General features: G+C 44.1%; 1 pseudogene; it reads right to left on the bottom strand.

The window, feature by feature from the left end:
- Positions 1-1,648: 1,648 nt before the first annotated feature.
- On the bottom strand, positions 1,649-3,033 carry LOC116656268 (annotated as a pseudogene).
- Between the last annotated feature and the right edge of the window lie 8,407 nt (positions 3,034-11,440).

Here is an 11,440-nt window from a genome sequence, read left to right as displayed (position 1 = left end):
TTTTGAGCACCTCGTACAGTTGGGTTTGTAGGTGTTGGCTGCTCCACAGCCGTAACAAAACACTCATTTTTCATCCAGACAATCTTGATATCGGTGTCCTTCGTGGTGGCAATTCCAGCATACCAGGGCGAGTGCTTTGACATCTGCATCAATTCCAACTTCCGAGCTGCATTCCGCATCAGGTTCGTCGATTAATACCGCGACTTCCCGCCGTCGTTTGACATCTTCCAGGAAAGCCTCTCGGCGTCGACAAATCTCTCGAAGCTCCTGGACCTTTACCGCCTCGACATTCAGAATTTCGTGACGTATTTCTGGTCGCAAATTGTTCTTAAGAATGCGAACTAACTTGCGAGTGGACCAAGGCGTTTGTAATTGATCAATCATTACCTTCACACTATCGTAGAATGCGTCGAAAGTTTAGTTTGGCTTCTGTTTCCTGTTTCTTATCAATTCTTCTACATCGACGTCGTCCCGGTTTTGACGAAAATGTAAACGGAGCGCTGAACATAACTGATCCCATCGAACCTCAGCTACAGACTTGTGATATCGCCAATAGAATTCCGTGGCCTTACCTTCAAATAACACGCTGACGTTGCGGCACAACACCGCGAAATTCCCATCCAGCGCCTGTTGAGTCAGTGCTTTCACACGGTTGATAAAGTCGTCTATCGGTACGCCGGTTCGGAGTACTTGAGCTTCCACCCATTTTGGATATGTCCAACTTTGTCTGGTCGTATTCCTAGATCGGATATTGTGCTTCGTTGGGGAGACATTGCGCATCCCGCTGGCATAGTCGGTATTGCGGTGGGATCCGTTGCTTCCTCTATGTGCGGTTGCTGTATGTCCTCTAACCTCGGGGTTGATCTAACTTCCCTGCTCACGGCAGAGTTGGCAGGCGTTGCTATCAGTCTTTCCATACTGTCTAACACAGACGTTTGCACCAGTTCGGCCATCTTCTCCGTCAATATGGTGAGCAGCCTCTTCTCCATAGCTAGAAGTGTAATGGCACTTGCCATGCTGTTCGGATCGTTGCTCCTCATGCTAGCTGCCTCGGTGTTTCGGGAAGTGTTAGGGATGTCGTCAGAAGGTGTCCTTTCATGGCTACCCTTCGTCTGACGGACTCTTGATTGAGATCGCGTTTGAAGACCTTCGACTGCTGGCCTACAGATACTATTGCATACAGGACAGTTGTCGCTTTTCTTAAAATGCACATTGATGCCTTTCTTGTGGAACTCGTGATGACAAGTGGTTTCAAAAATTTCGGCTGCGGATTTGATTTCTGTCTTGCAAAGTTGACAAATTAGTTTTTGCGCTTCTTGAGAGCCACGGTCGGGCGATCTATCCAAGCCCATCATGACTAAGTAATGTTTATAATTTGTGAAAATATTATCTTCTTGGCCCTATTGATCTATCCTAAACCTCTGTTGAATCGGCAAAAACAAAAAAAAAAAAATTCAAAATGGTTTTTTTTTACCATTTATAGTGTGTATGTATGTGAGTTTTTAAATTGTGATTAAAGGATAAGACTTTGACTTAAAGAGTGTGACGATTAAATATGAATATATAAAAAAAAAGGATTAAATTAAATTAGAACTTTTTTCGTTAAAATTAGATTATTCAAGAAATGTATGTGTGTTTTTAGTTTTAGTTTTTAGCTGCTACGGCTGCTTATTACTCTCCTCCTGTTCCGTTTCATCATCTATACAGCTGGATACCAGCGATCATCTATGTGTCCGACTTCCACAACTTTATGGTCTTGTCGTTCTCGAGCGCCGCCGAGGCAATTATGTTCTCAGTGGGATGGCAGGCGGTGCACAGAACGGTGTCTGTGTGTCCCTGTAGCTTCTGCACCACCTCCTTGCTCTGCAGATTCCAAATATACACCATGTTGTCCTCGCTTCCACTCACAATCCACTTGCCGCCCGTAACCGAAAAGTTGGCGAAAATGCAGTACTTCTCGTTCTTGTGTCCGGTATACGTCTTCAGGCACTTGCCTTTGGAGTAGTCCCACAGCTTCAGGGTGTTGTCCAGCGTGGCCGCCAGAATGTACTTGCCATTTGGCGAAAACTTCACAAAGCTAACTGGCGGGTTGTCGTCGTCGATGAGGGTCTTCAGGCACTGTCCACTGGCGGTGTCCCAGATGCGGCACAATCCATCGTAGCTGCTGCTCACAATCAGTGAGCCGTCGCGGTTGAAGTGCACCGCCGACACCGGATCAGAGTGGGCGGGCAGGGTCTTCAGGCACTTGCCCGTGCGCACATCCCAGATGCGAACGCTCTCGTCGAAGCTGCCCGACACGATCAGGTTCGATTGCGGGTTGAAATTACAGCAGAAGACGTAGTTGCTGTGACCCTTTAGGGTTTTCAGGCTCTTGCCAGTGCTGAGCTCCCAGACCTTTAGGGTTTTGTCGTCGCTGCCGCTGACCAGCAGCCGGGAATCAGAGCTCCATGCCACATCGCTGATGCCCAGCTTGTGGCCCGAAATGGTCTTCTCAAACTTTCCATCGTAGGCGCCCCAGATTTTGATCAGTTTATCGGCGGATGAACTGGCGAGCCATTCGCCGTTGGGACTGAACTTCACAGCCGACACCGGCGAGCGTGAACTTGAGCGTGTAGTTGGGCTTCACCGACAGAGATCCCTTGTTGGAGGAGACGCTGGTGTTGGCGCTTGCAGACGCCGGCCGCCACCGAACTTGGCTGCAATGAGTTGGGGCCGGTGGGCGCCGTTGGCATTGGCTGCGGCGGCGGATGCACCTCGCCGGGATGGCCGCCATGCACGGCTCCAATTGGCACCATCGTCTTCTATTTCCTTTATACTTCTAAAGATTATGGATTGCACTGCTGGTGGCTTCGATTTTGTTGCGATTTTTCTTGCACAAAATTTCACCCTTGCCGCGCCGCACACGTGCTTCTTCTTCTTCCGGCCGGAGGAACGCTAATGGCGGTATCCTGGCCCAAAAGTTTTGATTATTGGCTCGATTTCTTCCAAGTGTGATGCCGTCGTCTTGTTTGGCACCGCCTAACCTGATCGGTTTGTTTGTTTGGTTTGGTGGTTTTTGGGGGTCGCGTTTCCTGCCACACGTGAAAATAAAATAAATTGCAGCGCAAGTGTGGTACGACAACTAACTGAACTTCGCTTCTGATATCCTCGGATGTCGGGTGAAATTTAATTTAATCGAATCTCTCAAAAGATTTTTAAGACATAGGCCCTGTAAACTTAAGGTTTCTAGGCGGCTGAGCTGTTTAGGGAGTGTAGTAACTCTTTCATTTATGTTGCATCGGACTTAATAAGATGTAGAACCGATCTATGTAGTTTTCCTGATGCATCAAAAACAAAATAATTAACCTCTCAGATTGAGCTATTAATAGTTTTTAATAGCAGCCTGGGCCTTTAATAACAATGTTGGAAGGGGCAGCAGTCACATTATTGCAGAGGTTTCCATGGGTTGTCCTCCCTACCACAGAGCGCCGACACATCCCGTGATAGTCCACCGTGGCCAGAAAACACCCAGCCAAATCGAGTGTTTTGAGCAATTGGGAGCCCGTGACCTAACTGGATTTGGCCAGCCGACAATAGGTCAAAGAATAAGCCGGCTCCAATCAGCAGGTCCACTCGCTGCGTTTTGTGGAAGTTGGGGTCAGCTAGATCCATATTGCCAGGAATCTTCCAGCTCGAAGCATCTATGTCCTGGCTAGGCTGATATGTGAAGCTACAACAGCCTCAATGCTCCGTTGTGGAGCATTTGGAGCGGCCAAGCTGAAGTTCATTCGCCAGCCGCGACGAGATGAGATGCACTTGTGAACCGGAATCCAATAAAACTCGGCAAGGCATGAAGTCTCCAGATCGACCACGAACGAGTACATTGGCAGGAGCACTAGCTCAGCATTGCGATCCTGGGTCACAACAGTGTTAATTGAGCGGGATGGGTTCGCACCAGCAACTGCCCCGATGGGACGTGAGACTCGTGCGGGTGAAACCTGCCCGCGAGGGTGCAACAGAATATGATGACGGTGATTGCACGCCGAGCAGCGGGTAGCTGAGCATCCAAGAGCGAGATTGCCATCCTCCAGACAAACAAAACAGCGAGCCAGACGCCGCACTTCGTCGTACCGTTCCTCAATTGGCAAACAACTGAACTTTGGACAAGCAGGAAGCTCGTGCGCCGAAACACCACACAGGGCGCATAGGGCAGGACTGGCGTAATAACCATGCACGAGGATCGGTTATTGGACGATCTACCTCGGCCTACTTGGTTAACTGGTGAATACGCCAAAGAAAAGTCAACGCTTTCGAGAGTCCGGCACTTTGCTCTAAGAATCGTGCCATAGACTCCCAAGATGGAAGGCTGTCATCAGTGCTTCCTGCCAGAGAGTCTTCCCATTTGGCCTTTGTAGCAGGGTCCAGCTTTTGGAAGATGATCTGGATGAAGAGGCACCCTTGAATTTTGGCCGACGTCATAAGGGCCCGCATATGTCCATTGAATCGGTCGGATAATTCTCGAAGAGTAGCAACGGATCCCGGCTCAACCACCCTTAACTGCAGGATCTCGTTGATGTGAGCCTGGAAGATTAAGCGACGATTGCCGACGGTTGCGCAAAAGGTCGAGGGCAACATCATAGTTAGCGTCAGTAATCTCAAGCGTCCTCACAGTCTCCAGGGCTGAGTCCCGCAGGCAGCAAATGAGCCATCTGAGCTTCTCCATCTTGGTCAAGTGCAAAAGAAATCCGGCCACTCGGCATAGCCGCCGCTAAATGTTGGCATTGGCAACGGGGGCAATGAGGGAGCAGGCCTATATGGAGCGTTTGAAATCCCAGCACCACTGGTAGCATCCAAAAGCGTAGAGTGAGCAGCAACCCGCATAGAACGCTTGGCCACCTCCACCTGGATGTCAACGTGCACGTTCGTAGCCAGCTGAGAAAATCGCCAATATAAATCGCTCCCGATCTCGCTATAGTTTAGCTCCTCCAATTCCTCCTGCAGCGTGGCGAAAGGGTCTCGCAGACGCTTCTCCATAGACTCGAGGATCAGAATGGTTGAATCGTCGGTCTGCATCGCAGCCTTCCGATGCAGTACCTCCATTTCCTGACATGTTACCTCTGCGCGTCTCCGCAGCATCCTTTCACGGCTTGACGCAGCAGATGCAGTAGCTTCAGCTCCAGATTCCATTGTGCAATTAAATTACGGTGTTCTAGTGGCACTTTTAATGCTGATCACAATAATTGAACGGGATGATAATCACGTCGGGGTCACCAATGTTGAGCTATTAATAGTTTTTAATAGCAGCCGAATAACTACACGCGTTTCAAATTATAGTTTCAATATATCTATTTTGGGTTCAATTTAACCCTAATATATGCGGCTCCAAGCTTGCGCAGAAGCTCAACCAAAGCTCCCCAAAGCGCAGACGCTACAAATAACAATAAAGCGCATGCGAAACTGGGAGACAAAACAGAGACGAATCATGCGGATAACAACAGCTGCAGCTTAGCATATTACAATTATTTTATATGCATTCTTTGGTGGCTGCTTGGCCCAACAGAAAGGAAATTAGACTTTCTCAGTAGTCACCGTGGTTAGGACGTCTCTCTGTTAGAACGTCTCTATATTCCTATTCGTATGAGCCACTAGGCAAACTTCTAATTTGATTAGGATGGTACCTCAGCAACAGGTCGGAGACTAAACCGAAGTTTGTAGTTCTCTGTGATCCTTGAACTGAGTTCCATGACAGATAACAGACGGGCAAATTTCCGCTCCTAAAATGAATTTCGGACCCTCAGAACACCAGAGTCTTCTGACATAAGTTTCTCGAACAATTCAAAATCAAGAGTAGCAAATTTGTAAATAGAGAAAGTTTGTTGAAAATTGAAATCGAAAAGTAATACAGATTTCGAATCTAATGATCGTTGAGTTTCTGTGGCAGTTATCATTATTTTTTTTTTCCTTAGGAAGGCGTCCATGTTGGGCAACACTTTTTTTCTAAATTATTATTATCTAATAAGATAATATTATTATTGTAACGTGCAACGTTTGTAGGGGCAGTGGAAGGACCTGGCGGGCACGCTGAAAGAGTCCGGCTCTAGCTCGTCGGCTTGGGGGTGGAGGTCTTGCTGGGACAGATCCTTCGCGAGTTGCAACTTAGGATAATAGTAATTTAGCGGTATAAGAAAGGTTGCGTGCTGCGACAGAGAGAAGTTTATAATCTCCGCTTGAGATCAGAGCCGGTATTCACGATCATCAAATTCAAATAGAAAATTGGAACAGGACAGAAATTGTTTCGAGAGAATAATTGAAGGAGCACTGCTGTTGGTGTGTCCTTATTTTCCCCAACCCTACCTTGGCCACAGGCAGAAGAGTGTCACTCTCGTGGCCCCTTTTCCCCCACTACACCCGAGGATTTATTTGCGAAGTTCGTCAGTTAAATTTACAGTAACATTTTATTTATTATATTTTTATTTAAAGTTCTTAATTGACATAGCCAAATTAATCATATTATTTTTTTTACAAAGTACTAGAGAAAATGACTAATCCTAATGAAAACTCTAACTAATTTATTTATTTAGTTTGATTATAAATATATTTTCATTTTTTTCTAATAATTTTAGGCTGCATGTGTATTTATAGTTTAGAGAAATTAATTTATTCAAATTTTTCCATCACTGTTTTGTTTTCTGTCTAAGGTTGTGTGTACGGTGGGAAAAAGGAAAAACCAATCATATAAATTCATAATAAATCAAATTTTGCGCATGGCTAATAAACTTCAATTAAATATCTTCTTCTTTAATTCACAATGGAAAATTTCTGACTTACGTGCTTTCCTCGGCGAAAAGGTCGACCTTGGCGTTGGTGGCTGTAGACGTGGATTATGGTTTAAGATTTTTATTTTTTTGTTTAGAAATTTTCCATTAGTATTTTTATTCTGTGTTCAGTCTAAGTTTTATTCACTTCCTTCTTCCTCTTTTCTCTTAATCCAGAGAAAAAAAAATTTTTATCACATTTCATTTTTAATAATCGAAACTCTGTTTAATACCACTGTGTCTTCCTTTGCTTTTTCTTTCACTTCAATCAATGACAAACAAAACTTCACTTATTGCTTTCGCTCTTCTTTTCCGACACACACCTTCTTATGATACTTTCTGCACTTCTTCTTTTTTTTTTTAGAAGGGCACTGGATCTTAAAAAATCAAATAAAAAAAATGGAAAACAATATAGCTCACTAATTAATGATAATGGCTTAAATTTTATTGAATATTTTTGCTTGATTTTTCTTTTTTTCTACATTTTTTTCTTTTTTTCTTCTTTAAGCTTCATGTTTCTTCAATTTTCATTTTTTAGTGTGATCCACTTAACAATAGCGTTAACTTAAACTTCTAAAAAAGGGTTCTTCTTCTCCTTGCCAAATTCCTAGCGCCTCTCCTCCGGCGCTGATCACGTGTTCCACGTGTACCACTTCGGCTCCAGGTACCGGCTAGATGTTGAATCTGTCTTTCACTCACGGCTTGTTGCGATTAACAAAAAAAAAAAAAAAAAAAAAAAGAGTTTAAAAATTTTCGCTCTCCTCAACACGTCCAACTTGCGGTAGGTCCAAACTTCAAAAGAAGGTCTGCCCTGTCCCGCGCATTTCCTGCCCCTTTTAGACTAACCAGTCTTGATCCACTTTTGATCAGCTGGCCGATGATTTGCCTAAGTGGTAACTCTCGCCAAAAATGGGATATTTTTTTTTGTTTATTTTTCGCGGGTTAAGTTCAAATTTTATCCATTTTTTTTTTCTCTTTATGCCTACGTCGCTTTAGGCGCATCCGCTCAAGGAATTTGCGATAGACTCCCGCGTTGGAATGGAATCCAAGGAATCCGAGTCAGCTTGCCTTTCCTTCCATTTAGACTGCGTGGCATCGTCCACTTTCTGCAACAGCACTTGTTGTGCTTCGTTCTGCTGCCTAGCAACTCCAATGCGACGTCATAATTTTTGTCTGCGAGACGATCAAACAGTCTCCAAGGCAGACTCACGAGGCAGGACCGCAACCGCTGAAGCTTCTCGACCATCTATGAATGGGTTTATGTCCACCATGGTCGAGATCAGTGAACCTCCACTAAAAGTGGGAAGTGGCAGAGGCAGCAAAGCGTGGAAAGTTCTGCGGTTATCACTTTCGAACTCGCCGGAAACATCCTGGAGCGCCGCATAATCTCCTGGTTCAGGATAAATCGTGCCTCCCTGAGGCACTCCCTGGGTTCCCCTTTTTGCGCGGTTCAAACTGCATACGTACAGCCCACTTCCCGTCCAACCGACTGAGGGACGCTGCCGACAGATACATGTTTACGCTTAGTGTTTACAAAGTTATAAAATTGCTTCGGATCCTGAGTAAACTGAATCCTGCTGCGGCGAATATAACTCCTATAACATTCTGCGTTATGCACGGTGAAATTGGACCGGGCTACTAAGTATCTAGAATAACTAACTGTACAGCCAGATAATCTATGTTTATTCAAAAGTCTACTCATACTATTCTTTAAGTTGTTAAGATGCCGTGTATACCAAGGCGGATTCGTTGAAGGGGACGGATATATCCACGGCACACAAACGTCACAAAATGAGTTTACAGAGAAATAAAATTTTTGTAATGCTAAGTTTATATCATCGCATGCCAGTAAATTAGACCAATCAAATTCCGAAATTAACTTATTTAATTTCATAAAGTCAGCCTTACGAAAGAAACGAACTTTATGAGATTTAAGTGTAGACTTAAGGTCAATTAAGGAGTTGTTTTCAATTGAAAGCTCAAGAGTGGGATGATATGGATCCTCAGGGTCAGAAAGGGGCCAAGTTCTGGAAAGAGTAATTCCATCAGGATCAGAAACGAAACATAAGTCCAGCAGCCGACCTAAAGAATTTCTAACGTGGTTAATTTGCCCGAGTGACATGTCAAACATGCCCACAGGAAAGTCGTGGTGGGAGTTAAGCTGTAAAGACGGTGAATTTTCAACATTTGACCATATAAGTTCTGGGATATTAAAGTCACCCAGAGCTATCAGCTGGTCACCATCAGACAGACGATCGAAAACCAAACGAATAGCGGACAAATGTTGCCAGTATGTTGGCGGTTCGGACGAAGGTGGTATGTACGAACAGGTAACATTCAAAGATTGATCGGACAAAGTGATTTTGATGCAAAGAAATTCAATGTCACCAAACTCTCGTGATTTTACCTCTTCAGAAGCGAATTTGGAGTCTACAGAAATTAGCACTCCTCCTCCCCTTCGCAAAGTTCTATCACATCTAAAAGTGGTGTACCTACTAGGAAAAACTTCGGAGCTTAAGATCTCCGGCTTTAACCAAGTTTCTGTAAATACAATAATGTGAGATGTAAAGAAAGAACTATCAGAATACATTTTGGAAAGTTTACTACGTAACCCTCTTGTGTTCTGATAGGTAAGTGTTAGAGAAGACATTAGTTTTTTAAAATAGAGGAAGATGAAGTGGAAGGTTGGTCAGTGGCCGTAACATGTGGGAGTTTTAATCCGCGACGATCCGCATGTCTCCACTGATTTCAAGGAGGACAGCACCTGCGGGTAACAATCACACATTATGGTTATAACCCTTTTTTATATTTTTTTGTTTTTTTTTTTTTTGCGGTTCCCATTGCATACGTACATTCCACCTCTCGTCTAACCGACCGAGGTACGCTGCCGCGTAACGTACGGCTCGAATCGCGGGAATTGATCCGAGACAGATTAAGCGAGGAGTAGGAGAAAGATATCACGAGGAAGAGTGTTTCACAGTTAAGGCGGTTAATATGAGCGATTTAAGATTGTTAGTGGAGCAAAGTGACAAGATGTGGTAGAGACCATTATAGTCCAAACATAATGCCCTGAGTGGATCGTGTTGGGCATATATCGAACTACAATGGCTGAGGAGTAGAGGACGAAAGTTTCTAGTCCTTCTACATAAATAAGATTAAGGGTTAACGGTTTGTTAATGATGGTAAGTTGTTTAGTAAAAGTCTAAAGTGTTTAGTAAAAGTACGATAAGAGGGAAGGTAAAGATTTTCATCCCAATTAAGTCCACTAAGAGCGAAAGTTTTTTTGTACAGATTCAATGTGATCTTGGTGTACTCCGTACTGAGGATGTATTGCATGTATTGTAGATATATGGTCGGTAAATTTAAGTCTCAAATCTAATAAGACACATAGATCTTTAACCTGAGTTAATCGTTCTAACGCCTTCCCATAGAGAAAGACATAGCCTGGTGAGGACTAGATCGGTAAAAACACACAAGTTTACATTTCGATCCATTAAGCTTTAGGTTATTTGCAAAACACCAATTTTGAAGTTTATCCAAATCGGATTGAAGTCTAGACTGGGCTCTAGTGAATTCATACTGAAGGCCCAGCTTAACGGCATCAGCGTACATAAGTACAAGTGAATTGCTTAAGGCAAGAGGCAAGTCGTTAATAAACAGTGTAAAAAGTAGGGGTCCAAGATGGCTTCCATGGGGCTTCCAGATAAGAAGATCGGTTGGGAATTCCAAAAGACTGAGTTAAATTATAAGAAGCGAATGGTTAACAGAGTTAAATGCTTAACTGAAGTCAGTGTAAATGACGTCTGTTTGTAAGCCATTCCGGAACCCATCCGTAATAAAAGATGTTAGCTCCAATAAGTTGGTAGTGGTGAGCGGCGCTTCATGAAGCCATGCTGGCAGGAAGTTATTATTGAACTACATAGGTGTTGCAAATGTGGAGTGATAAGTTTTTCAAAAAGCTTGGGAATTGCTGACAATTTAGAGATGCCTCTATAATTTGCAGGGTCGAATTTTTCCCGGGAATTTTTGCAGGGTCGGATTAATGAAAGATTCCTTCCACATAAGGGGAAAGATCGAAGTTTCCAGCGATAGATTAAAAAGTTTAACGAGCGGTTTGCACAGAGCCTCGGCGCAGTTCTTCAGAACACAGCCTAGTACTCCATCAGGGTCTGGCGAATACACGGGCTTGACCTTAAGAAGATCCGATAACACACAACTTTGATCGAAAGATGGGCAAGGTTGGCTGATTGGATATTATAAGTGTAAGGCTGGGCTGAACTGCTGCTAGGTGAACACGTAGTTTGAAAAAACTGTGCGAAGAGATTGGCCACTGCCTGATCAGTGTTCGCATAAAAGTTCTCAAACGTAAGCAGTGGGGGAAAAGTCCTGAGTAAACTGAATCCGGCAGCGGCGAATATAACTCCTATAACATTCTGCGATATGCACGGTGAAATGGGACCGAGCTACTCTTGAATAACTAACTGTACATACTGTTCCTTAAATTTATAAGGCTTGTAAAATAATCATATACGTTGAAGCAGACGGATATTTTCACGGCACACAAGCACACAGTGGCACACAAAATATGTTGAAAGTGCAAAAATATGTTCCTCCCACTTGGCCTGGGTAGCTGGGTCCAATCCTTG

Source organism: Drosophila ananassae (genome assembly GCF_017639315.1).
Source record: "Drosophila ananassae strain 14024-0371.13 chromosome Y unlocalized genomic scaffold, ASM1763931v2 tig00000163, whole genome shotgun sequence".
In the NCBI taxonomy this organism is placed as follows: domain Eukaryota; kingdom Metazoa; phylum Arthropoda; class Insecta; order Diptera; family Drosophilidae; genus Drosophila; species Drosophila ananassae.
This window is presented reverse-complemented; position numbering and strand designations above follow the sequence as displayed.